This window comes from Passer domesticus, chromosome 15 (genome assembly GCF_036417665.1).
Source record: "Passer domesticus isolate bPasDom1 chromosome 15, bPasDom1.hap1, whole genome shotgun sequence".
Taxonomy (NCBI): domain Eukaryota; kingdom Metazoa; phylum Chordata; class Aves; order Passeriformes; family Passeridae; genus Passer; species Passer domesticus.
The window spans coordinates 5,503,341-5,517,511 of record NC_087488.1 but is presented as its reverse complement, the minus strand read 5'-3'; the positions used below and the strand labels follow the sequence as shown (position 1 = coordinate 5,517,511).

At 39.2% G+C, this 14,171-nt stretch overlaps 1 long non-coding RNA gene across 2 annotated transcripts in view; it reads right to left on the bottom strand.

Moving 5' to 3' along the window:
* LOC135281386 (uncharacterized) overlaps window positions 1-14,171 on the bottom strand; it is a 270,224-nt gene that overhangs the window by 120,437 nt on the left and 135,616 nt on the right. For both annotated transcript variants that reach the window (XR_010348041.1, XR_010348043.1), the window contains exon 5: window positions 5,925-6,079. This is a non-coding gene — a long non-coding RNA (uncharacterized LOC135281386). The remainder of the gene's footprint in view (window positions 1-5,924; window positions 6,080-14,171) is intronic.

Here is a 14,171-nt window from a genome sequence, read left to right as displayed (position 1 = left end):
AAAATACTCTTATTTCCAACAGTAGATGGTTTAAACAGCGTGTGGGTAAGAGATGCAGAATCTGTCTTGAATTATGGAATACCAATTCCTTGTGTTACTTGAACAAAACAGGCAGCCAGCAGTTTCCCAAAGCAAAAAAAAACCCCAAAAAACAACAACAACAACAAAAAAAACCCAAAAAAACCCCAAAACAAAACAAACAAACAAACAAAAAACCAACCCAAAAAAACCCCCAATCCAAGCTAGTGCTAACTGAAACAAGAGATACATCTGAAGGACACCTCTATGTCTTCTCTCTGTTATTAAGAAAAAACTCTTTTCAAAGCCAGAAGAAAGAGGATAATTAAGAGCCACAAGGAAATACCACTCATGAAATCATAGCACTTGGGAGCTCATAAAAGAGGAGGAAAATACTTGTATCAAATATGGACCAAAGACAGAGTGCTGGAGGGTTATGGAAATGACAATCCCACTGTAGGCTGTCACACACTTTCACACTGTCATTAGAAAATTCTGTTTAGTAGACAAAGAGTTTAGTGGCTCAAGGGACACTGCTATAAAGGTTTTCAGCATTGTTTGTGCATAATCTACGTATAACATTCAACTTGGGAATGAGATATGATGTAGAAAATTGCTTTTGCAGTCCTTGAAGCCAATAATTTAGCTCTGCAACCTTAATTTATAAGGGAAAAAGGAAGGTAGTTGGAACATGAATTTGGATCACCGTCAGATTTAGGAATGAAAGTAATTAATGCTTCTGTGAAACTCCCCTGATAGTTATTTTTGGATTCAAAATCTTTAAAGAAAAGTTTTAATTTAGGGGCAGAAGCTCATTATATTCTCAAAAGAATCCTGCTGTACTAAATCATTCTGTCTCCAATTCATAGCCCCACGTTCCCTCTGTACATACAGCTCCTTCACTGATAAAGCAGCAAATTATTTCCCACCTCAACTACTGAAACTTTGGCTCTCTGAGTTGCTCCAAATTGAAGCTCCTTGCCCTCACAAACCAGGCCCTTACTATTACCGTGGAGTGAATGATGGTGACCAAAGTCTGTCTTTCCACTTCAGTTCAATATTCTCTGCTGGCTGCCACACCCCCATATTCTGAATTTCCCAACAGCTTTCCAAGCAACTTCCTTGGGAAAACCCTTCTCTACATCATTCCTCTGCTCCCCAAACCACTGCTGACTGTTGTTTGCCTCTGTGGTACTCCCAAAACATCATGGGGTTATCAAAAAAACTACTGAGGGGGTGACTTCATGTGATTGACAGCTGTGAATTTCACCCCTCTGCTTTTCCAGCTCCCCCCTGCATCAGTTTGTAATTTCACCTGACATTTTTCACTTGGGGACTGTATGTTGCTCCAGACTGTCAAATGTTCAGGCCATGTTTGGTGATATTATGATACATTAGTAATAAAGGACAATAGAATTGTACTCCTGGGGAAGGGAGAGTCAAGGACTTCAGTGATATTTAGGCTGTGGGTTTGTTTTCTTATGTTGTTCTTTAATGCCCTCTGTGACTAAGTCCTGGGTGATACCAACCAGGCAGAAATTAATATTTAATCCTACTCCAAATTCCTGAGTCCTTCAGCTCTGTTAGTTCTGTAGGAGTCTTCATTTGCACTTAGAGCTACAGTTCCAGGGATCAGCACAGGTTCTGCTAAAGCCAATGGAAAGGATCTGCTTGGCTACACGTGGCACTGAAAGAGGGGCTCAGACAACTGAACAGAGCAGCGAGTTTAGGAAAGGTTTCATCTATTTACTTATTCCCCCCTTATTCAAAAATCACCTTTCATCTTTGGTTATTTACATTCTCCAAAGCAAGTACTTATGACAGACAGCTGCAAACAAAACCCAAAGGTTTTGGAGCTGAAAAGCAAGCAGCTGTGCTCTGCCACTTCTATTGGCATGGGGACACATTTTCAGATTCTCAGTCAAGCCTACAAGTGCTGTTCAAGGTTCACACAGGGATAACCACAGTTTGAAAACTTCCAAAAGGCCAGCACAAACACTTGGGCCTTATCCTTGTTTTCAAGCCAAGGGGACTATTTATGTGAACAAATTTAAGCACTGAGCAAGCTTTACAGGTTTGTGCACTGATATTATAATCCTACACATGAGCAGAATTGTTAATTGTCCTAATTCCTTGGCTATTTTAGTAAGAATAATGAAAGGAAAATCATATGCATACTTCAGTATTAGCTTAGTCTCTCTCCTGCTGCCACTGATAGCTCTTTTGACTTAGAAATGGTAGCCAATGTTTGCTGAAAAAGATGGCCACACCATTCTCATTGTTAGCCCTTGAAGAATGTATTACTTCAAACAAATTCTATCTCTATGATTTGGGTTTTGTAAAATGTCTCTCTTGGAGAAGTGCCACGAAACATTTTATTCTGCCTTTTTTTTTTTTTTTTCCAAAGTAAGATTTTCCACCCCTGTTTTAATAGGCTGTTATAGCCTTTAACATGCCATGAAATTAAATGCCTCCACTGGGGATCCATAACTTATCATAACAATAGTATTTCTAGCACTTGTTGGAACTATGAGGAAAGTTGGTGGTATAATAATAAGTGTAGCATTTTAAAGGACTACAGAATTGTCACTGTACATTACTGAGCTCCCATAGTTAACACCCATGAATTAAAAGCATATAAAAGTGATAATAGCTGGGTTTCTAAAGAAATGACTGACACTTGGTGAGATTATCTCTTTGCTGGAATTAACCTGTGATCCACTGGGAACCATAAACCCCACCAAAAATGTGGAAGCATATTAATTTGATAACTGACCCTGCTTGAAGCAGGAGGCTGGAGCAGCTGACCTCCTGAGGTTCCTTCCAACCCAAATTATCCTGTGACTCTAATCACTTCTACTAATTTTTGCTAGGTACCTGTAATGATACATATATTAGGTACATAGCAAGAACAGATCGCTTTCTTCTTGCTTGCATAACTTTACAAAATCTCCAGTGTGAAATTAATTAAAAATTGAAGGCCAAATTATGCCAGATATAAATGGCCTTTTAAAAGTAGGGAACTGATATGTGCACCCCTCTCTGGCACTGCAGAGATGCACATTGTCTAATTTATAGAGGTGCCAAGCATTTACAGTCTCCAAGCAAGTTTCTTTTCTTTCAAGAAAGAAGGGAAATTCTTCACCCAAGCAAATTGCATCTCTCAGGAAAGGAAAACTTCTGTAAGAGTACTCACAGCTCTGTGTGCTTCAGTACCTTGCCCAGAACCAAAACTTGACTCAGTATTCAATCCTTCAAGGCTCCAGCAAATAAATGCTCAACAGAGAATCATTTTGGAAAAAAGCTCCAAGACCATCAAGTCCAACATTTAACCCAGAACAGCCAAGTCCACCACTAATCCATGTTCCAAGTGCCACTGTGTCACTTCTACACATCTTTTAAATCCCTCCAGGGATGGTGACTCCACCAGTTCTCCAGGCTGGCTGTTCCAATGCTTGACAATACTTTCATGAGCCATGTCACATCTTTGCCAGGCTGGTTTATTCAGAATCACATCAAACCCTCCTGAGCTGGGTACACCCCTGTATTGTTTGCTGGTTTGAAAGGTCTGAAAGAACAGGCTGCCACTGACAGTCTTTGAACATCTTTCTAGTTTTCAGCACTATGGACATTTTGGACTGTTTGGTTTTTTATAACAATAGAATTTCTCAACTCCTTTTGAAAGAATTAGGAAGATACCTACACCTCCTCAAGGAAGGTGAGAGACACATTGCATAAAACCATTTTCACAATGACCACAGTTTGGCAAAGACAAAATCTGCCAAGCTATAAATTTAAGTAAGGCACTTGCAGGACTGAGATTACTTTAAAAAGGAAATCAGTGATTATTTAGATTCTGAGAGGGAACAGAACCATCACATAGAGAACTTTAACCAACCTTTAAGTATTCTAAAAAGAACAGGATTTATTTTGACACAAATATCAAAATAAAAAAAAAAATAATTGAGGGTAGCCAAAAGAGAGGTCAAAAATCTTCCTAAAGAGTCTAGGGCAAATCTATTTTTATTAGAGGGAAAACTGAATGCTCATTAATTAGCATTGCCAAAGACCTATCAACAGTACTGGAAAAACATTCATTTTCTTGCTCTAAATGATAAAGCCAGGTGCAAAGGAGTTTTTCTGTAGTGGTGGAAATTTGGATTAGTGCCAGTGATTTAATCTGAGCCTGTCCACGTTGGAACCCTGAATATACAGAGTTTGAGAGTGCACCTCAAAAAACGTTAGTTTAGGGTATGGGCACTACTTCCACTGATGACTGCAGAGGCAAGAACAGGAAATCACATAAGAAATATTTGCACAGTCAATTGTCACTGAAATCTTGTTTGATATCACATTAGAGGAACATGAGGAGGGTGAAAAAAATCACCAATTCCCCCTCATGCAGGCACCACTCCAATATAATGCCCAAAGTTTTAGGCCATCTGAGGATTTGCCCATCACCAGGCACAGCTGATGGCTCCACAAAATGATAGCTAGGACTTGTCAGGATGAAAAATAAGTATGGAGTAATAATGAAATATTAATGTACACCCTGTTTAATTAAATGACAATATCATTTTCTTGTAATCCTTCTCTAACTCTGCTGGAAGAGTACAGTGTTGACATGATAATTTTATAAACTTCCTTGACAGTTCACGTTAAACCATCCTTCATTACCACAGATTGATAATTGGCACTTACAAAGGAAATGAAATGTCTGAAAAATTCATTAAACATGCCAAATATCTGAGGAGATCCAGTGCAATGGCAAAGTTATCTAAATCACTGTGTAAGCAGCTAAAGGGCTACTTTCCTTTATAAATTCTCAAAAAAATTAGGAAAAAGTTATGACTTCCTATTATATTTTTAATGCAATGGAAGTGAAGCAGTTACTTTGAGACAGATTCAAGTCTTCCTTCCATGAGGTGATTTTGGCAGCAATTTCAATTAAGTCAATAAAGTTGTAGTATTTGGCTTTAGATCTTCTCTCCCCTCCTTTCACCTTCCTCCAGAAAATAGAAAAAGGAGATAAATCCTTATTTCTGCAGCTATTGCCCTAATAATCTACTACAACATAGTCTTGTGAGAAAGCCTTATTTGGATATTTCTAAGTGATCTATTTCCACTGTACTGGTCATTTCATCCCTCACAATCTATGCACACCCATCCAATAAACTGCAGACACCCTTCCCTTTAATGTACTTTGGCATTTAAATTCCCCGTGGCTGCTCTATCAGTGCAGCTCAAACTGCTTGAAAAAGTAAGAACATTGTTTAATTACAGAAAGCTGCTAAATACCTGAGAAAAAGAAGTTCTTGAGGATATGCCAAATATCTTGGCCTATCCCTCAACCCAGGCCAGGTTCAGGAACAACTATGAAGAAACTAATAAGGAGTAAAATTTCCTTTGTCAAAATTACTCTTGCTTGGCTTTTCACTGCCTAACGGAGATGGAAAAACACTTATAAAAGTAACACTTTTTGCAAGCTACACAGAATCATAATAATTTTCTGAAGTCATATAACAGGGACAGAAGGTAGAGACAGCTGAGCATCAGAATTGCCAGCTTTATTTGAACACTGCCTGACCACTGGAACCCCTGAGACTGGATCATCTCCTGGCCACAACAATTCACTGAAATTCTGGACAAAAGAGTGGACAAGGTATAAGGCAAAGTTGCCAACTGCCTGATACTTTTGGTCCCATTACAATAATTTATTCTAATGAGAAATCACAGCTACTTAAACAAGCAAAACCATCTACCTTTACATGCAAATAAAATGGCAGAACCAGATCTTTTTCAGCATTAATTTTACTGAAATTTTCACTTTCTCTTTCTCTAAAATTATAAAAATAATTAAATAAATTAGTTATCTTATATACAAAGGACTATTTTATGAAGCTCACTTGTTTCTGCTGATTGAAGCTGGATACTTGGTGTATCAAAAAAATCAGAGATGCATTTCTGCTGTCACTTCCATGTTCCACATCACAGAAGCTTAATATTCTGGATAAGTTGCAAGACCTTTAGCATAACTGACTTTAAAATGGCATCCTGCCCTCTGAAAGCAAAAAAAGAAAAACATTCTTTACATTTCCTAATGTAGTTAATTATTTTCACGAACAGTTTAATTTATCTAATGAAGCAGAGGACAAACCATTACTAATATACATTACAGGATGAAGTTTGATCGGATTTTTTTGAGACTATATAAATAGACTTCTGAAAGTATAGGTGAAAGGTAGATCAGTATGGTAGATACAGATAACAAAAAAAAATCTGCCATTATCTGTCTTTCCCTCTAATTAACCATCAGCTCTTCTCATTGACAACAGCAATGTGAGGTACAAAACACATTCCTCAGGAACTGACCTAACTTCCAGAGATTTTTGAAAGTTCTATAAAAGGCTTTATTAGCCCAGGCCTCAAGGTTTATGAGTCAATAATCAAAAGGCTTGGCTTAGAGCTGTAGTGCAAGGATGTGGTTTTAGGGACTGAAAATCCTCAGCAGGACCCTCGTGAGTGGGAGCAGCCACCCCCATGCCCAACTCTCACAGCACCAGGACAAACTCCTGGGAAAAAGGCAGTGAAAGTGGCAGCTCAACACAACACCCATGTGAGGCAGTGTGAATTTATGTTTTAAGGTGTTCTAGGGTCTTGTAAAACCACAGAATAAATTATTTCCATATTTCAGCTCTGACCTTACCATAAAACTTTTGCTCTATGAATAATCCCATTTCATTATTGCAAGGTTGCATTTCTGAAGGTTGGTTGTAAATTATACCTATAAATAATTTTGCAAGTTACTGTTTGCAAGTTGATTGTAACTTTTATCTTCAGGAAGGTCTGTCCTTAGACCACCTCAATTCTGGTCCTTCACCTCTGCTATTAAGCTGAAAATCCAAAATATATAGTGATGGCTACTTGAGTTTGTATTCATGCTGTGAATTACCATTTAAATTTCTTCCCTAATGACAACAGAACTTGCCCAAACAATCTGAACCATTAAGCTACTTCTCTGGACATCGTATTTTTACTTCAGCCTTTCTTTTCTCACAGTGCATTCTCTGACCATCAAAAACTCAATGGAAAAGGAAAGTTGGAGGTAGGTCAGATAACTGGATTCTAATTCTTTGTCACCCCATAAAAAGATCTAATCAGCTCCTTTGTGACTTGTCCAAATTCCATGGAAATCAATGTAAAGACTCACATTGATTTGACAGAGTATCTTTGCCAGGTCTTTAACGTTTTAAAGCAAAATTTAATAGGATGCCTAATTAAAGACTTAATTAATGCCTGGATGATGTTTTCTGAAAAAGAACTGAAATTAATGCTCATGGTATTCACAATTCTCCACACCAGCCTACTGATTCTATGCTGATTAAAATCTCCTGAATGTATTATATATTTAGAATTACAGAAATCAATAATTATAAAAAAACCTAAACAGAGCTTATTCATTTAAGAGGAGAAAGAAGAGGATTCTTCTCCTTTCTCTACCTTGTAGGTGCTAAGAGATTACTGTAACCACTAAAGCCCAGAGAAATTTATGTTTTTATTTACAAAAGGCTGAATGCTATCAAAGATGCAGAGTTCTCTTTTTTTTTCTTGTTATTTTTTCCCTACCCTTGTAATGAAGCTGATTTTTTTCTTCTTGTTTTAGCCTGAAACAAAATAGCTGATTCTCAGGTGGAAAAATAATTAGTAACATGGGAAGCTGTATGAATTTTGAGATATTGAGGAAAATGTAGTTTGAACTGTCAGGTTTACTCACTTACCCACAGGAACTACAAAGCAGCAAAGAAATAAAACCCTCTTAGAACTTAAAGCTTTCATCGACCTATTCCCTCTGGCTGACTTTTTTTTCCCAAAACTCTCTTTTCCCAGTGGTTCCTATTAGAAACACAAATAGTTTGCTTCTCTGCATAGTGAAAAATGTCATACTTACTTCTTTTAAAAAAGACTATTAAATTATTATTACCTTTTAATATGAGGATAGCACTACTGTGCAACCTGTACAGCCAAATACAGTTCACAGGAGCCCTTGCACTGCCTGGATTGTCAGAGGAATGGGAGTTGTCAGTAGATCAGGTATCACTGTTTATTAGACAAAAGGGAGCTGCCCTCCCTCTGCTTGGCACCCCAACCAACAGGTGTAGGGCCTGCCAATAACAGCAGGAGAAGATCTTTGTATGGGCTGGCACAGAGGACCCTTGCAGCCTCTGCCATACTCTACTGTGAAAAATTTATGGGTAGAAATTGATTCTTGGTGTTAAAATTATGAAAGAATAAGGAAGATCAGCACCCAGTGCCTCAGCAGGACACTGAGTAGTCTTTTGTTGTTTTGTGATGTTTTGTATCTTTTGTCCATGGTTTTGTTGTTTTGGTTTTTTTTTTTTGGTACCTCATGAAGTCAAGAGCCCCAAGTGTATCAATGACAGGGGTCAAATGGGGGCAGCTGAAGCTCCATGCCTGGTCTGAGATGTGTGCTGTCATAGGGATCTCAGGAACTTGCTAGGAACACTTGAAAGACTGGAAGGCCACAATGGATGGCTAAAAACTCCTTTGTGAACATAGGAAAGGAAGAAGAAGAGATGAAGCTGCATTTTAAGTAACAGAAAAATCCAAATGTATGAAGGTGAGCTGAGACCACGAGAAGTCCATTGAGTGCCTTTGGGTCAGGATTAGTGGGGTCACCACCGAGGGGGAGTTTAGGTTTGGTGTCTGTTACTGGCCCCCTAATCAGAATGAATGAATGATGAAACCTTCCTTCAGCTGCTGAAGGAGCCCTTAGACCCACAGAACCTGGTCCTCAGGGATGACTTCAATTGCCCAGGCCCTTGTGAGCTCCAGCGATGGCAGGGATCATCCCTCTCAGTGTCTGCTCCTTTGATCTGATGCCTGCACTCTCACCAGCATTTCTGATTTGAGCCTGGTTTGCCCATCCTGGCAGCAGTGGTGCAGAGCCTCCCCCTGCCAGCAGCCTCTGCTCACAGGGTGTTTGCACCCCTTTGTTGAGTCCTCAGAGCTCGGTGCCCCAAGCCAGAGCAGGTTGTGCTGCTCTCTGTTAAGGGCTGCCTCCTCCTCCTCTCCCCACCTTCAGCTGACCTGCGCTGCTCTAAGGCACTGCTTGCACCAGGAGCACAGAGAGCCCGTGTGAGGAGCTGCAGGATGTGCTCACACAAACTACACCAGATTCCTTAGCGACAACCACTAACCTGTGAACTCTGAATTCACTCTTAAAAGGAAGGAAGCTGCTGCAAGTCAGGGCACACGAAAAGCACAGGAGATTCTCCAGACTGAAGTATTTGCTATTTATTTTGTAATAACTCCTCTCTCATGCTCCCCCTCGGAAGATTTTAAGTGCCCCAATTCCTTGTTAAGCCATGCCCAGTAGAAGCACCAATTTCTTTGTGCATTTGCACTAGTGACTTGTAGCTGGGCCCCTCTCCTCCTTCACTCCAGCCTTTTTCCAGGGGATGGAAGTGGCTCTGACTGCAAATTCCACTGCACTGTGAGCCCACAAGGCTCAGTGCCATACCCAGCCCTGCCAGACTGGGCATGGAGGCTCTGAGCAATGCCAGCCTAAAACAGGAGACAAGCACGGTACTGTCACACAAGTCAGAGCTGTGTTTCTAATTTTCTCTTACAAGTCAGTATTTTGTTGGCACTGTTGCTTGTGCCAATTATATTTATGAATTGCCATTTATATGTGTGCTTTTAATTAAATACTAAGGTCATGATTCTTCAGGAAGATAAATTGAATTAAAATACTGTGTTTTAGAAAGAAGAATAGGGTGATTCCCCTTGCTAAAATCTCACCTGCTTCAGCCAAAGATTTTAAAAGCACATAAAGAAATGCAAGCTGTAACCTTCCACTGAAAGATGCTGTTTGTATAGAACATTAGTAAACAGGGGAATGGCTGCATGGATATGGAAAGTCTTCATCTTCACTGCCCAGTTGCTAAAAAAGTAAAGAAATCAAAAGCAACAAGCCCCAGAAAAGTAAATGCCTACAGGAAGGATGACAAGGAAACTTGTCATGGAGAGATTGCAGATAGTATTCCTACCAGAAAAATGTTAGGAAAGTAATTGCAGAGAGATCCAGGTCTTGGCAGATAGCAGAACAGGTAAGGGAAAGTCATGAGGCAACTTCTCAGCACCATGATAAGCACCAATCCTTTCCATGGCACCATGGAAAGTGGAAAGTGTAAATGACACTCCCTAATTAGTCTATACTAAAAGACACTGTTAGAGGCCATGGAAAGCATCAGGGCAAACCAGAAGTGATCCAGAGATCAAACTCAATACTGGGCATGGCAGAGAAGGGGGAAAAACACATTTAAGAACAACTTATTCAAAAGCTATTAAAACAGCCAATCACTATTATATTGTGTAGAGGAGGAAATATGCCCTGGAGGGAGTGCAAGCCACAAGATTGACTTCTGCAAATTCACAGCTGTGGTGGAGCAATCAGAGAGTCCAATGGCAGCTCTCCCCTCAGAGACGAGACAACCTGGGGCCATATGACCTCAACCTTTGATACGCACAAGGAAAATTTAATGAGAGGCTTGCTATAGAATCTGGTGTCTAGAAGTGACAAATTGCAAGCTTTGCTGACCCCTCGTGAAGGCAGAGTTTCAAACTTTCATCAGAAAAATTGAGCAACTGGGATGAGCTTGGAAACTGAGACATGAAAGGAAAGGAAAACTGACTGTAACCAGAAACAGGTTGATAAAAGCAGCTTAATTCCACCTTCTTGCTAGGTAAAAGTGAGATGGCAATAAAGAACACACAACATACCATAAGAGCATCAACACATGATTGAGATGCCATCATTCGCTGGGAATATCAATTTGCTTCCCCCCAATCAACACTGCTTGAGAAGAGGTACTCTGGTGATTTAGTCATTGCTAAATTCAGGTAGAACCAGGAGGGCCCCAAGTGTTCACAATCACAAGAAAATGAATTAGATTAAACTCTCCCAAGCTGTCACAGCTTCCAAAAAGGCTTACTTTGGATTTTGGCTACAGGATAAAGCACAGGCACAGCACAAAGCAGAAAGCTTATCTTTAGGAGCTTGCATCTTTGTAATTGCCAGAATGTTAACTGTAGGAGATTGCAGCACTGAAAACAAGTCAGTTAATATTTCCAAGTGCCAGAGATTTTACCCAGATTTCTGACACCATATCTCATACAGTTAATAAGTTTCATGCTGATTATTAAACTGAACAATACAGAATATCATGCTGTTGGCAAAAGTCCCCATTATCATTAATAAGATTAGAAATTTGCCTCTAAAAAGGAAGAAACAGCTCTAAGCAATTGATCTGTGCCTCCAGAAGACTAATAATGTGAAAAAGCAAGTGATTTGTCCCATCAGCCTCTGTTCTAGCTCCTATTCTAGCAGCAAAAGAACACTTCTGACAATTAAAAATCTCTACAGATGGAGCAAATGTTAAGTTTGAGAAGCTTTTTTTGGTAGATCAGAGCATGGTATTTGAAACACTGTCCCTTACAGCCATCATCATTGACAGCTTCAGATCAGAAAGTAATAGAGAGCCAAACCCAATGATTTGGGGGGTTCTGCTGGAGGCAGAGATTTTCTAAATAAGCTGAATAGAGCCAAGCACTGAGCCCCTCTGGAATGTCAAGTTAGGTACCTGAAGGCAGAGACACCCAAAGTCAGTAGTAAAGCTTAAAAAGTGTAGGCATAATTCCCAACACCCACACAATCTCTCTCTCTCTCTCAAAAAAACCCACACTGGCAAATTGAGAATAAATCACTCCTCACAGAAAGTCTTAAATGACAGGATTTGGCTGCAGTGCCTACAATTCTTCACTGAAATGTTACATCATGTCACTTTTTATTGTCCTGTGTGCATGCAAATGTGTACAAGATTAGTGCTGCTGCTGCAGATGAGGAGATGAACAACTGCTCTTCCTAAGCCTGAATCCTTTAAAAAAATCATTGATATAATGAAATCTAATTAAGAACAAGCTTAGTGTCCTTTTTTTTTTTTAATTTTAGGAAAAGGGGAAGAAGCAGAACTCAGACAAATAATGTACAAAAAACCAACCAAACAAAAAACCCCCCAAAAAAACCAAACCAAAAAAAACCAACCAGAAAAATAACTCCTTTTCAGAGTCATCACAGCAATAAAGTTTAAGAAAGGAAAACATACCAATAGCAGACTGTTTTAAAAGATCTCACAGTAAAGTCCAGAAACAAAAACCTAGAGGAAAAGCAGATTTAAAGGTTCTGAGTACACTCTCAAACTGAGACCTATCAAACTGAGGGTTAACAATCAATACTCTTTAGGCGTGTTAAAGCTTCACCTTCTAGCTATAAAAAAATCCAATGGTGGCTCCTATATTTGTATGTGGAATTTTGACAGCAGAGCAGATATATCTTCATCAGCACTTTGTGTCTGCCTGCCCCCTCACTTCAGTTCTTATTGTCATTTTGCAATATATTAATGATCCAAATCATCGAGTGATTCCAGTTAGGCTGCAAGAGGTTCTCTGAAGTAGGCAGCACTCCTTATAATGATAGATTGCAGGAATAATGGCCTCTTTACTGAAAGCAAAACATCAGAAAACTGCCTAAAAATGGCAGAAGAGAAGGGACTGAAGATAGCAAGTGCTTCATTAGCAAAAACGGAATCAACTGTTTCAGAGGGCAGCATGACTTTATCCTCATTTCTGCAAGGCTTGCTTGTGTATTAATGATCATGGAGACATTAAGCATCACACACCTAGGAATGTAAAGTGTTAACAAAAGGTTATTAAGGAAGAGATGGACTTAAATGATCTTAAAACTTAACTCTTAAGAGTTTTTCTGTACACCAAAAAATATGCAGTGTTTTTCTTTCTTATAACTCCTAAACACAAACTTACACATGTAAGTTTAATAACTTAATTTTATGGACTCTGGAGATGAGAAAATTGTACAGGTACTGAAAAGATGAGCATGACCTGGACTGGAGCAACCACCTGTCTGAGGCTGTCAATGGAAAAAGTCCATTGGTTTGGCACACCTTAAACAGTCTGAAACTTGAAGTGTTAAATAAAAATAGCATCATTCACAGGTTGATTAAAACAAACCGTGCTTTTCTCCCTTCCTCTCCCATTCTCCCTCCCTTTTATTTCATTGGACTTGCTGCAGAAATGACCAAATCTCATCCCTTTCAACTGCCCTGAAAAGCTCTTTAATTGCTTTCTGCTACTGCAATTAGTAAATGCAACACGGTGGCCATTATTATATTTCCAGGTGCTCTACAGATTTTCTGACAATAAACTGGAGTGATGAAAACCATGAATGCAAAAACAATCTGTAAAATTTAATGCTTCCATTCATTAGGCTACCCGAGTAAGAAAAATAGCATTAATATGGATAAGTCCTTCAACTTCCCCCATTAATAGCTGGTCTTAACTCACAGGTGCCTTTTTAATCTCTCCTGAATTCCTCTAGAACCTAATGAATACATGTAATAATAACATCAATTCAGAATTTAATCCTGATTCTAGTCTGTCTTAAATTAGACCTCAGTCATTAAGAGATTACAGGATAGTGAATGATAGTTAATCAATGTGTTTAATTTGGCCCTATTATTTATTTGATACACTTTCTCACATAGTGACTATAAATCTTTCCCCCCCCAAGCTTGGCCACCAGAAGCAATCCCGAAATATTGAGCGAAAAAATATTAGATTTGATGATCCTCTTAAGTGCAGGTTAAACTATAATTAATCTCTCTGCATGTGCTCAAACCTTTCAGACCAATGCATATATGCACATATGTAATTCATACACAGCAAACACTTCAGGTAAGATTTACTGTGCTTTATTTTTTTTGTCTCTGTTAACTCTTAGCCCTATCAGTCAAGATTTCCCAGCACTTACCACAGCATTAGCCCTAAGCATCAGGAAATCACATTTCTTGGTGCCAAGGGTTTAAAAAGATTCTAATTCAGCTATTAAACTGGAGGCAGCGTGTGCCAGCCCCACAGCGCATTCACCCATTAATTCTGTCCCCTGGAAAAAATGACTACCTCTTGCACCAGGCTGATAAAATGAGGAAACATGCTGATTATGTCTGTGGCAGCTATTCTTGACCCAACCAACAGTGACAGTCATCAAACCGCAGCAC